Source organism: Humulus lupulus, chromosome 2 (assembly GCF_963169125.1).
Source record: "Humulus lupulus chromosome 2, drHumLupu1.1, whole genome shotgun sequence".
Classification (NCBI taxonomy): Eukaryota; Viridiplantae; Streptophyta; class Magnoliopsida; order Rosales; family Cannabaceae; genus Humulus; species Humulus lupulus.
The window spans coordinates 228,871,833-228,885,908 of record NC_084794.1 but is presented as its reverse complement, the minus strand read 5'-3'; the positions used below and the strand labels follow the sequence as shown (position 1 = coordinate 228,885,908).

The 14,076-nt window shown below is 36.8% G+C and overlaps 1 long non-coding RNA gene across 2 annotated transcripts; it reads right to left on the bottom strand.

Annotated features, from left to right (window-relative positions):
* Positions 1–3,052: 3,052 nt before the first annotated feature.
* On the bottom strand, positions 3,053–6,442 carry LOC133816562 (uncharacterized). Of its 2 annotated transcripts, XR_009885332.1 has the most exons (4): positions 6,129–6,442; positions 5,968–6,046; positions 4,356–4,421; positions 3,053–3,295 (listed from the first exon to the last, which is right to left on the bottom strand). It is a non-coding gene; the product is annotated as an uncharacterized LOC133816562 (long non-coding RNA). The 2 variants fall into 2 exon arrangements; XR_009885331.1 differs by having other exon boundaries at positions 5,968–6,442.
* Between the last annotated feature and the right edge of the window lie 7,634 nt (positions 6,443–14,076).

The window sequence follows — 14,076 nt, the reverse complement described above, 5'->3', positions numbered from 1 at the left end:
TCGCCCACGCCCGTGGGTAACCTTAGAATGCCCCAGGCATCCTGTACCAAGGGTTCCGTTCCCTACATCTCGGGATCCCCATGTTTAGGAGATCCGGTACGAGTCGAGTGAGACATATTTGTACGACCAGGTACCAGGTACGGATGCCAGTGCTAGTGAGGATCATGGTCCGTACGTCTACGGTCATAGGTCAGAGCCGACACCACTACCTCCTGCGCCAACACGCCTGCTACCACGCCTCAGGAAGGGGTACAGACAAGTAGTGGAGACATCCTCCTGACACCTGCTCCTGTACGGGATGTACAGCCACAACCTCTGAAGCCACTTCCCTAGTACAGTACGTTTGTACCACTTGGTCCCCTGGACCACTATGTACCTAAGGCCATTAGAGCCTACTATAAATGGAATTCCAAGGCCACCTGAAGGGGGGGTTGGAAATTTTACTGTAGCAGAGACATTAGTGTGAATGAGATACTGAATTCTCCATTGTTGTTATTCCATTGTTCTTGAGTCATTGTTGAAGTTTTCATAGCTTTCCAATTAGCGATTTCAATTTGATAATTTTTCCAACTTAACTTCGTTGACGAGTTCTCACCGTCAACACTTCCTTTGACACGCGCTGCGGCGCAGCCCACGCAGCGCCGCGACGCTAAGGCGATTCAGAGAACCATCCTAGCCCATTGAGTTCATGCGGGCCGCGGTGCTCCAAGAACAGCGCCGCGACACGACCCTGCAAACCTTAAAAAGTTAGCGATTTCAGAAATCACAATCTTTAAACTACTTAGAAAGAATACCCCGCCTTTCATAAAAGATAGACACAAGGGGGCCGCCAGCTTACGGGCCAGGACCACTGATTAGAATGACTATCAATTGCAAGTCATCAAAAGGGATTCACTTTTCCTCCCCAAACCCCTCCAAACTCAGTTTTCACCCCAAATTGACCACCCAAACTATTCTAGCAATTCAGAAGACAACAAACAATAACTTAAAACCTTTAAAACACACTCCATCACCAAGAAACAAAAATTCATCAAGGATACCCAAGAACAAAACTTAAGAAGCTTTAGAGTTAAACTTACCTCTTAGAATTGTGAATCCCGACTATGATCTTAGGCTTGACAGCTTCTACTTCTCCATAAGCAAGCTCCAATTCCCACAAGCCCCCTTCCAGACTCAAGATTTATCAAGAACTTCCAAGTTCTCTCTTGGAACCGAAACACAAGTGAGAGGGAGAGAGACATAGAGAAAGAGGTTACGTGAATGCTCCCAAGGCCTCAGCTCTTGGCTAACTTGGCTTAGCCCAAGGGTCAAAATGACCATCCTACCCCTACCTACTCAAATGCCATTTATCCAACCCAAGGGTATTTTAATCTTTTTCCCCAAAATTCCCGCTAATCCTCAAATAACAATATAAATTCCCAATTAACCTCGACATACCCAAGTAATCACCAAATGAATTCCCATTCCCTGGTAACCCCGACAATGCACTAAATTACTAAAATACCCCTAGGTTCACCCCGAGCATGGTATTTGACCTCGTTGTTACTTTTCCGCTAACTCGCTCACTAGGATTGCCTCGTGCCAAAAATCGCAAATATATCCACATAATAAAGTCGTCTCATTAACATAACACATATAATTACAATTATACCCTCAACAGGTCAAAATTACAAAAATGCCCTTATTAGAGAAAACGGGCCCACATGCATATTTAATACACATAAACATGCATAAGTATTCATATCACAATATAATTCATATATGCCACATAATCACACATATATTCAATTAATTTCACATAATTTGCATATAATTCCACTTATGTCCTCTCGGCACACTAATCAAGGCACTGAGCCTTATTGGCAAATTTGGGACATTACAGCTATGTTGTGTACTAGACCAGATATCTGCTATGTTGTGGGAGTAGTGAGAAGGTATCAGTCAAACCCAGAACCGGAACATTGGATAGCAGTTAAGCATATCCTGAAGTATTTAAGATGGACTAGGGATTATATGTTAATCTACAAGGGTGGTGTTTTGAACCCTGTAGGCTACACCGATTCAGATTTCCAGACTGATGTCGATGACAGGAAGTCTACTTTTGGGAATGGTGTTTACTCTTCGGGTGGAGCTGTGATATGGAGAAGCACAAAGCAGTATGCAATCTCAGATTCCACCGTGGAGGCTGAGTACATAGCTTCATCTGAAGTAGCTACGAAAATAGTCTGGCTAAAGAAGTTCTATTCAAACCTTGGTGTTTTTCCAAATATGGATAAACCACTCGTGTTGTTTTTTGACAACACAGGAGCGATAACCAACTTGAAAGAACCTCGAAGTCACAATAGAAGTAAGCATATAGAAATGAAGTATCACATAATTTGAGAATACGTGGGCATGGGAGATGTGACGGTTATGAAGATAGCATCTGAAGACAATCTTACGGATCTGTTTACGAAGACAGTGCTAGAAGCTACATTTGATAAGCATATCAAGGAAATGGGATTAGTAGAATTAAGGCATTAGTTTCAATTAGTGCAAGTGGGAGTTTGTTGGGGTTTGATGCCCTAATTAAAACCTAATTTTTTTTGTAATCTCATTTTATTATCAATAAAAGAATAGAAATCATTTTTGACTTGGTCAATCACTTTGCTCACATCTTTTATTTTCATGATTATTTGTTTAATATAAACTTCAATTAAATCATGAACATATAGTTAATCATATTTATAGTGACGTAATCATAATGGCATGATTATATGTTCAAAAATAAGTTAGTCCTAAGATTAGTCAGTGCACAAGATTTGCATTGACTTGCGAATCTACGATATGATCTACCTACACATTGTAGTGTTATGTTCTTTCCAGAACATTAGCAAAGTAGATAAGATCGGATGTATTTGTTACATCGAATTGGACCGACATTGATTTTAGATAGATAAGTAAATGTAACAACCCAAAATTGCTAATAGGGGCGCCTTGATTAGCGTGTCGGGAGGGCATAATTAGTTTATATATGTAATGACCCGGATTTTCAAGACTCGATAATGCGGAAATATAAATGTTTTCATTTAACAAAATGTCTCAAAAACCCATAGAAAAAAAAACTTTTTAAAAAGTCGTATGGCCATACTTAACATTTAGTTACAAACATGTTTTATAAAGATTAGAGTGAGCCTAGTTTAGGAAAATTACACAACATTTCCAAAAATAAAGCGGCTACCCAAAAGGTCGGTCCACATGTACATTTGCAAGGAAGACTCCAGCGCTCACTGCTCTGCCTTGCCCTTGCACTTACCTACAACATGAAACAACTAGGTAAGCGAAAACGCTTAGTAAGATCAACTTTCAAACAAGCATATAGAGAATTAGGGTTCCAAACCCATCCGGGACCCTACACAATCAATTTCAAGAACGCTAAAGCATCCCGGCAAACTTATGGTCATGCCTGATAACCATTGATAAATTAATTCATAACTAGATAAAAATCTTGCACTCAGAAAACCCCAGAACAAGCAGATATATTATATCGCAACTAATTCTTTTCAACAATTATATCCCTGCACTCAGACAATCCCAGAACAAGCAGATATATTATATCGCAACTAATTCTTATCAACAATTATATCCCTGCACTCAGAAAATCCCAGAGCAAGCAGATATATTATATCACAATATAATTCGAGACCAACGCTCGACAATTTCCAATAATTCAGGTGTAACGCGTCCTCCAACATAATTGCTAATCTGTAAAAGAGAATCGAGTCTCCACACTAAGATCTAGCCAATAAATATTCTCATCAAGGGTAACTATCGTGTTACTTAGGGCATCGCTACATATTCAAGAGTGTAATCCAATTTACACGGTTTTACGGAGACTTCTATGTTAATCAGTGGTGCTGGTGAGCAGTTGCCCCTAGGGTGTTCAGCCTCACTCAATCTTGGCAACCCCTAGTATCTCTAGGCACTCTCACTAAATGGCCAATATTCGCGGCTGCTATCCGGGAATAACTTATCAGAGCACTTGCTCGGATTCTAATCGTCCAATGATTAAGTAAGCATGAGGGCCCCTAGGTCCCATTTATCTTGGCACCCCTAGGTTTAACCAGCTTATCCTCATCTCATGGCCACTAGTCGCGGTAATGAACCGGACATAAATAAAATCAAGCAGTGTGACGGGGATCAACCGTCTAGGATATGGCGGACTTCTACCGTTCATATTTTCTAAATCAGCACTCACTAGACTAACGTCTCTAAGCAACTTTCTAAGAGAGCCTATATATGTGCATGTATCCCTATACTAACATACAAGACAATAATCATTTCATGTCGCAGCCATACAATATAAGTTGACTTACTTGGAGTCCTTAGCGCTCAGCAGGTTTTCACCCTCCAACGTTCAGTCCAATTACGCTTAGCCAATACTGTAGTTATCCACACAGTATACTCGGATTAATTATGGCACTCATAATTCATTATTATTATTTTGGGCAGTTTTGTCATTTTAATAAAAGTCATTTGTAAGGATTTATAATCCTTTTTTGGTTTTAAACCTATTAAGGAAAGTCATACAAAATATTCGAGACTAAACCCTAAGTCTCGGGGAGACCTATCCTAAGGTCTCGATACCTAAGCTTGGGTATCACAATGGTATTTCCCCACAACCTGCTAAAAATCTTATTCTTTCAAGGTATCGCTATTAACCCGCACTTTCGACTAGTCAGTTAAAATATGTAAGATTTTAGCCGGCATTATATCCAGAAAATACAAATAAATTCCTTAATTATTTTTAAAGAAAATAAACTCTTTAAATTTTCCTTTTATTTTTCTTAAGGTTTTAATATCTAAAAACCGTTTTAAGAAAATTGCATAATTTGTCTTAATTAGGAAAACCGTTATAAATTTCTCATCTTGTCTAATTAACTTTCCAAAATCAATTAATCAATTTTACTTACTAGAAAAATAATTCATTTAATTATTTTCTCAAAATATAAGGTTTTAAACCCTTTTTTAATTTATTAACTATTAATAAATTAAATCTCTTATTTTTAAAAAGAATAAAAACTCTTTAATAAAAATAATTCATTTAAACTCAAAGGGGTAATTTTAGTGAAAATATGATTTCAAGACTTACCAATTTATATCTTGAAATAAGCAAAATTTTACTTTTTACCTTATGTTCCAAAATCTCATTTTTACACTAAGTGTAAAAAACGTATTTTTCACATTTTTAACTACATACTTCGTTAGTTCATAACTTGAAATTTACTTACCCAATTGTTACCAAAATTTCCCAATTCCATTTTTGTTATGCCATTTAGGTCTTTGTAAAATCTTAGGTCAAAATGAGCATTTTGATTGGTGAAATCATTTTCCAACAATGAGGTAAAAATTACCTTATTTTCAAGTCCTTATTTTTTCCAAACTTTGACAGTTAATAACTTTCAAACCGTTTAATATTTTCTTACCAAATTTTACAGTGGCCTAATAGGTTATGCCAGAAATATGTCCACAAAATTTTAGAAAAAACTGGGTTCATTTGCCCTATACAGTGGCTGTCCAAACTTGGTTCCGAAAATAAGAATACGAAAAAACAGTTTTTTACCTAAACTTTGAAATAGCATAACTTACTCATTTCTAAACATTTTTTAGTGTTTCAAAAGCTCAATTTTATGTACTCAATATCAAAAACATCACAGTACAACTTAATTTTACAAAACCAATATACAGTGGCTGCTTGACCCCTTGGAAGTCACAGCTCAAAACATGTTTTGTTTTAGGGTATCCTACAAAACCCTTGGGGGTTTTGGTTCCCATTTTCAAAAATCAATACACATGCATCATAAAAATTATTAAACAACTACCATAACCTTATTACATCACCAACAAGAAACTTTAAGCATTAGATATACAAAATAATGCTTAAAACTAAAAACCCTACAACAAAATCATCAAAAGTAAACTTTTTACCTCTTTGGTGTTCTTGCTTAAGGTTTGGACCTTCCTATAAGATTTGACTCCTTCAAAACCTTTCAAAAACCATAACCAACTTCCCCCAACCACATAGGTAATTAGCTATTTGAAACTCTATGATTAAAACTTGACAAAAGTCTAGATTAATGAAACTTTACCTTAGGGAAAACCCTTCCTAGACCAAGACTTAGCTTCCAAGTTTCTTTGGTGTTCTTGGGGTTGAAAATGGAGAGAACACTTGAGAGAGTCTTCAAAAATCAGATGAGAGTGAATGAGGGAGGGAGAGTGGTCGGATTTGGGGGTTAGAATGGCTCACACAACTCTTCAAAATATCACAAAACACTTGAGTGCTTTTCTACCCACTTGCCCACTTGACTTCTTAATTAAATGGAAGTTAAACTTTATAAAATTGGGTTCACACCACTCTAAAATAGCACATGGCCGGCCACCCTTTTCTATATATGTGATCATTAATTTTTTATTTTATTTTTATAAAATTAATAAAGGTTTCATAAGAAGAAAAGTCCAAATTGGCTTTTGACACATTTTTCACTCTTATTAAGTTTTAATCACCAAACTTAACATTAATTAATTAAATTTAATGTCTCTCACATTTAAATTTAATTAATCACATAATAAAATTTAACCTAAGGTCCATTCATGGAATAAAATTCCCCATTTCGGCAAAATTAGGCATTTACCACAAAATGCCTTAAAATTTCAATTTTCTTTTAGGTTTATTATTTTTAACCAAATTTTAACTTTTATGAATGTATTTTATGCCCAAAATATAATTGTCATGATTTTTCATTTTATTTTCCGAGATTTTTACCCGATCAGGGTTTTTGTGTCGGTCCAGGACCGAAAGTCTTATCTTGACTTTTAAAATCACAAAATTCATATTTTGGCTAGCAATAACTCATGGAATACTTCCAAACAAAATATAATATTATTTAAAATAATATTCTTAACCCGGGGAAAAATCCCGACCCGAATCGTTTAAAGGTAACCAAAAACGTAGGACGTTACAATATATGTGTTTAATTGGTTAAATGCGTGACTATGTGGCATGCATGGTTAATATGATTATGTGGGTATATTATATGCATGTTTATGAGTATTAAATATGCATGTGGGCCCTTTACTGTTCATAATGGCATATTTGTAATTTTGGCCCGTTAAGGGCAGAAATGCGATTATATGTGATAAATGATTGAGACCACATTATTATGTGGATATATTTGTAGTACATGGCTCGAGGTGATCCTAGTGAGCGGATTAGCGAAATAGTCACAGTGAGGTTTAATACCCAGCTCGGGGTGAGCCTAGGGGTATTTTGGGAACATGGAGAATATTTTGGGGTTTATTGAGTAATGAGAAAGTATTTGGTAGTTAGTTAGGCATGACGAGATCAATTGGCAATAAGTAGGATGACTCAAGGAATTAGCGGGAAACAAGGGCAAAATGACCATTTTGCCCTTAAGGGCAAATAGGAGGCTAAGTTAATACCAAGGGCAGTTTGGACTTTTTAGTTAAAGGATAAGTTCAGTGTGATTTAGGAAAACAGGCAGAACCTATCTGATATTTACAAAACACACTCTCTCTCATCATACACGTTTTCTCTTCCTCTCTCTAGAACCAAGGGGAACTTGGAAGCTTGAAGGAGAAAAGTCAGGGATTTTAGCTAAGTTTGAGTTGGAAAATCTGGAGAATTAAGGCTAGAAGTAGACAGAGTATAGCTGGGGGATTCAAGCCACAAACTGAGGTAAGTTTCAAGCTTTAACTTGCTGAATTATGTTGAAACTATGTTGAAGGTTAGAGTTTGCATGATGTTTAGTTGTTAGATGATTTTGGATGTTGAATAGTGTAAGAAAATGTTTATGAGTTGGCTATGATGGTTGGGATATAAGGAAAGGAATTCTAAGCTTAGTTCTGGGTTTGGCTGATGATTGGGGTTGAATTTTGAGGTTTAGCTCAAGGAAAAACGTAAGAAAAGGCTGGTTTTCTAGGTTTGGGGGCTCAAGCTACGGCCCATGTGCTCGAGGAGGCTGGAAGGCCTCTATTCTGTCTAGGCGTGCCACGGCACAAGGTATAGCACTTCGGCCCGTGTCCTTCAGTAGTGAGGCATTTTGCCTCTGACTTGAGCGCGCTGCGGCCCTTAAGCGGTTGGTCGCAGCTCAAATGCAAAGTTAAGGTTGTTTGAGGGTTTTAAGCTCGGGAACCCAAATGTTAAGGTTCGAGATGAATTCTACTACCCGGTTTAGTAGAATTCAAGGTTCCAGAGACTAATATTTGTTCCCTAAGTATTTATTTGGATTAGAAATTCATAGTTACCCATTGTTGTTGTGACTAGGGTTATCGCTAAGGCTCAAGGCTGAGGATCATGCTCGAGACTGTTCTTAATTATCCGCTCGACATTCAAGGTAAGAAAATTGCACCCATGTGGTTGTGTTTGAGACTAAGGTTCCCGGTATCTAGGTATATGCGTTGTGTAACGGTATTGTTGTTATGTGAAATGTGAAAGCACAGCCTAAGAGAGCCGAGGCTGATGATTATCGCAATGGATGCGGCTCAGCCAATGTGAGTCGGGGTCAGCTTAATAAACAGAGGGCTCGGCCTAAAGGCGTCGACCCTGAGCATTTGTATTACTGATTAAGATATATGCTTGAAAATACTTGTTTACCATTATTAGCTTCACACTTATATTCTGTTGAATTTCTAAATGACTTGTCTTAAGATTGATTGAATACTACTGTTGCTATATGTATTTGCTATTTATGGTTTTCTTGTTGGGCCTTGGCTCACAGGTGCTACGTGGTGCAGGTAAAGGCAAAGGAAAACTGGACCAACCATGAGTTGGAGAGCTCTAGGGGCGGTGTGTACATAGCCAGCTGCTTGACCGCCATGGCTGAGGGTAAAGTTGTAGGAACAGAGCCCTAAAACTTGTATTTTGCCATTAGATTGGCTTGTGTTGTATCCAGTTCTGGGGATTGTAATTACCACATATACCTTGTTTTTGAGATCCCATGTATTAAACATTTGTTTGAATGAAAATTAACTATTTATGATCAAAATATTTTCACCCTAACCTAATAATTGACTTTAAATTCACATTATTATTCAAACGACTTGATTAGCAAGTCTTGCACTATTTTAAAATACACAGTGTAACAGTCTTAGTTATTCATGGCGTTACAGTAAATGTACCATTATTATTTATTATAGTCATATCATAAAGTTGAAAATAGGCCAATTCAATCTCAATTTTGAGGGTTAGTATACTAACTGATTGTATTATTCAAGTCCGTTGATTTGTTTGTTACTAGCTTACCCTACAGACTAGCCCATACTTACATCTTGGGGACTTGGTAATATAATTGAGTGGGAGTGTTAATCATAGATATGAACATCTATAGCTTCTAGAGAATAATAGTATTTGAATTTAAAGACTTTTATGCTTTGAATTTAAAAATAAAAAAAATCCCAAGGCTTGGCAAATACTATAGTATTATGCTATATAGGGTATTTTTAAGCAATTATTTAATTAAATTAAACTAAATTAACCCTAAAATGATGCTATAAATAGGTACTTAAGTCTAGGGTTTTGAGATCTTAAGTTTTGAAAAAGAAAAAACCTAGACTCAAAAGACCTATTGTGGCCGCCCACTTCTTCTCTCTTCTTTTGTATAATTTTCCCATCTCATGTGTTGATAATTGCCCACCCTAGTCTAGGTGATCAAAGGTAATTGTGGAAGACTGTGTAGTTTGAAGATCCAATTCACTTTCTCATCATTATTCTACAACAGGAGGAACAAGGGTTAGAGAGAGTGAATGAAGGAGTCTCAATATCCACTGCGTAAAAGTAAGATTCTTAAACTTTGTTATTTGATTTACTTTATGAAATTCATTAGAAACATGTTTCTAGGTTGTTTTATATGTTAATTTGTTTTAAATATGAAATATACATGAAAATATTTATGATCCTGTCAAATGTATTCCCAACATTGAGAACATCTTGTAAATCAGAAAATTTCCCACCAGTACTCTACATGCCCACGCACGTCTTGAGTTGTAGAGATACATCTTGTAAGATCTTGGTCTGAGTATTCACAAGTCTACTTTGGATTGGATGTTCGTTAGAGTTACTAAAAGATATCGAGGATTCTTGATTGTTCTACAATTGGTAAATCCTCATCTTTTTCTTTCTCTTTGATTAATATTTTTCATATTAATGGATCCGATTATTTAAATATTTTTTAAATAATCTTTTTTGAAATCTCTGTACCTCGTGCTTTCCACTACGCATATGATAAACCAGTTACCAACAGTTTCAAGTTTGGAGGTTGACAAAATTTTGGATTCTAGTTAAGGATTCACTCTTTTGGAGTATTGTTGGTTCTTTGCTAGCTATACTTTCTACTTTGTCTTCTACCAACTTTTCTACACTCCTCATTTATGCGTGGACTATTTGGGGAGAACAAAACAATGCAAAGCATGGTTCTCCTTATCGTACTGGTTTTTTTCTTCTTCACTGGGCAAATCAGTATTATGAGATGTGGTTAAGAGCTCATCTTTTTCAACCATATTCTTAGTCACGTCCAATTTTAGTGAACTCAATTTTATGGACAACCCTTCCTCTAGATGTTAGGAATGGTGTCCTTGAAAGCATATGTATTGGACAATGCCTTATGAAATAAATAATTGAGATGAATGTTTACATATATTGATTATTTATTATTATTAGAAGAACGATATTATATGAATATCATAAAACTCCCAAATTTGTTATCATGACTACAATCTTGTATTGGTACTAGCAGATTAAGATTGTAGGGAACGAATTTAAACAGTTCACAGTAAACACAAAGTTATATGGAATCTTTGGATTAAATATTGTAAGTACGGTTCACTAATATTATGAATACATGTAATCTACATATAGATTACTGATGTAGTAGGACATCTTAGTGGAGGTACTTTGAATGTGGTTATACAAGAACTAGACTCGATATGTTATTAATACTTAACTGAATATCGTTTTGTTTTATAAGTATTAATTACATATCAATAAGATGATCATATACAAATTGATCTCAATTCTAAAGTTACCATAAACTCCTATTTATGTCATTTTATTCACTCGTTATGGTTGGTCAAAATGATCAGGCTAAAAAAAATTTTTTTGTGGACTCATTGATGTAAGTGGTTGGGGACATATATGTAATCTATACCTTTCCGATAGGAATTGACTAATGGTTCCCTTAAGGGTTAGCTTTTGGAACTGAAAGGTTATTTACCTCAAATTCATAAATCAGTTTATGAATTAACTTTCACTAGTAAAGCTAATGGTGTAGGATCTTGGAATTTAAATCTAGATGCATGCTTCCTATTATTTTTCCAAACACATAATAGAAACATAGAATAACATGACATACATATGAACATCAATTCGTAAATTAACATAAACACAAAGATGTAGAAACTTATGAATACGCAGCGGAATTGGAACAACTCATTCCTTCAATCTCTCTAACCCTTGATTCCTTTTTGTAGCAGAGTATTATCAAGAGATTGAATGTAACGACCCAAAATTACTAATAAGGCTTAGGAGCCTTTATTAGTGTGCTGGGAGGGCATAATTGGTTTATGTGTGATTTAAATGATTTAATGCATGATTATTTGATAAGCATGCTTATATGATTATATGCATATGTGAAATGCATGACTACGAGTATTAGTATGCATATAGGCCCTGTTTAGCTTATAGGGGCATATTTGTAATTTTGGCCCGTTGAGTGCATAAATGTGATTATTTGTGATAAATTGTTGAGACCACATTATTATGTGGATTTATTTGCAGCATATGGCTCGAGACGGTCCTAGTGAGCGATTTGGAAAAATAGTCACAGCAGGGATTTATACCCGGCTCGAGGGAGCCTGGGGGTATTTTTGGGAATTTAGGAGATATATTGGAGATTATTAGACTTTGGGTAGATAATTGGTGATTAATTGGATGACGGGATTTAAGTGGTAAATATTAGGAACACTTGAGGAGTTAGTGGGAATTGGGAACAAATGACAATTATACCCCTAGTTTAAGTTAAGGTTAGCTTTATTTTGGGAGGGCAAAATGGTCTTTTCCTAAACTAAGGATATATTCAACTTCTCTTAGAACCAAGGCAGAAAGTAGTGGAATTGTGAAGAAGGAAATAAAAGACTCCTTCAGCTCACTTCTCTCTCTCTCACCCACGCATCTCTCTCTCTCGCTCCTCCTTGTTGAAGCTTGAAGCTAGGCTTGGGCTGGTGAAATTTTAAAGGAACATAGAAAGAATTGAGGAGGATTCAAGCTAGGAGTTAAGGCTAAAACTTGTGTGGAATCAAGTCTTAATTGAGGTAAGTATTGGTCTGTTAGTTTGCTGAGATTATAGCTTTAATTGTGTAAGAATTTGACTGAGGAATTTAAGAGTTAAACATGATTTAGTATGGGGTTTGAGTAGAATTAGACATGGGTTTGGAGTACTGTATTCTGGTTAAATTGAGTGGGTAATTGAAGTATAATTACTGAGTTGTTGGGTGATTAAAATGTGTAGTTTAATTCTGAGTATGTTGTTGTGTGGTGTTGAATTTGGGGAGGTTTTGAGGGAAAAATCTAGGTAGAACTTAGGTGTTCTTGGCTGGGAGAAGGAGGAGAAAACCCAAGTTTTCTCTGGGTTCGCAGGGCACGCCACGACCCAGCATGGGGGCACCGCGGCGCGTGTGGCCCTTCTGGTCGTGGGAGCTCTCTGGCTTGGGGGCGCGCCGCGACTTGCTTGGCCAAGTCGCGACCCACCTCCCCTTTGGCTTGGGAGGTTGCTCTCTAACTTGGGCCAAGTCGCGACCCGCTTGGGGGTTTTGAGCTTGGAAGTGTTTTTAGTGTTGTTAGGGCTCGAGGGTTCGAACCTAGGGGCTCGGGACAATTTTTACTGCTTGGTTTAGTAGAAATTGAGGTCCCGGAGGCTAGTTTTGCTACCTAAGTATTTTATTTCTGATTGGAAGTTGATAGATACATATGACTCTTGTGACTAGGTTTGTCACCAAGGCTCGAGGCTAGGGATCGTGCTCGAAACCAGTTCACTTTCTCCACTCGAAATCAAATGTAAGAAAACTACACCCTGTTGTGTGATTATGATGGGACTAAGAGTTCCCTATACTTGTATGCAATATCGTATGATGGTATTATGCCATGTGAACATGAAATTAAACGGCCTGAGAGTGTCGGAATTAATATTGGTGCACAAGGACGTGACTCGGCCATTGGTAGCTGAGGTTAATGATATAATCACTAAGCTCGGCCTAAGCGAGCTAGAGTCAGTGGGATAAACAAAGGGTGCAGCCTAAGGGCGTCGACCTTGGATATTGAATGATATGTTTACTGTTATTAATCTGATGATTATGGCATGTTTATTACCTGGATGATTGATTTTTTATTTGCATATTGATATCGCTGATTATGTGAACAATGTGGTATGGTGAATATATAATTAATGATTTGTGAATTATTTTACTATTGATTTTTAATTATGCTATGTATATGGTTTTCTTGCTGGGCCTTGGCTCACGGGTGCTACATGGTGCAGGTAAAGGCAAGGGTAAGCTAGACCAACCCTAAATTGGAGAGCTTTGGGAGTGAAATGTACATTGTCGGCTGCTCGGCCGCCACGACCAAGGGATGATATAGGGACAAGAGAACCTAAAATGCCTATTTTTCCATTAAAGTGGCATGTGGTTGTATATCTCCTTTGAAATTTTGTAAACTGTTCTTTAACCCTGTTTATTTTTGGGATCCCGTGTAACAAACATCTATTTGAATGAAAGTTTATCTTTTACGAGAAAAATTTTTTAACCCTAGTTCAATAATGGTTTAGCGACACATTTTCAACTAAATGACTAGATTAGCAAGTCTTGCACCTTTATTAACACACAGTGTAACTGTCTTGGTTATCCAGGGCGTTACAACTTGGTATCAAAGCGGTCTAGGTTTAAGGGTTCTTGAAGGCTGGCTGGACATGTACATTCGTCGCTAAAGATAAACTCGACTCAGGATTTGGTAATTGTGTATACATGATT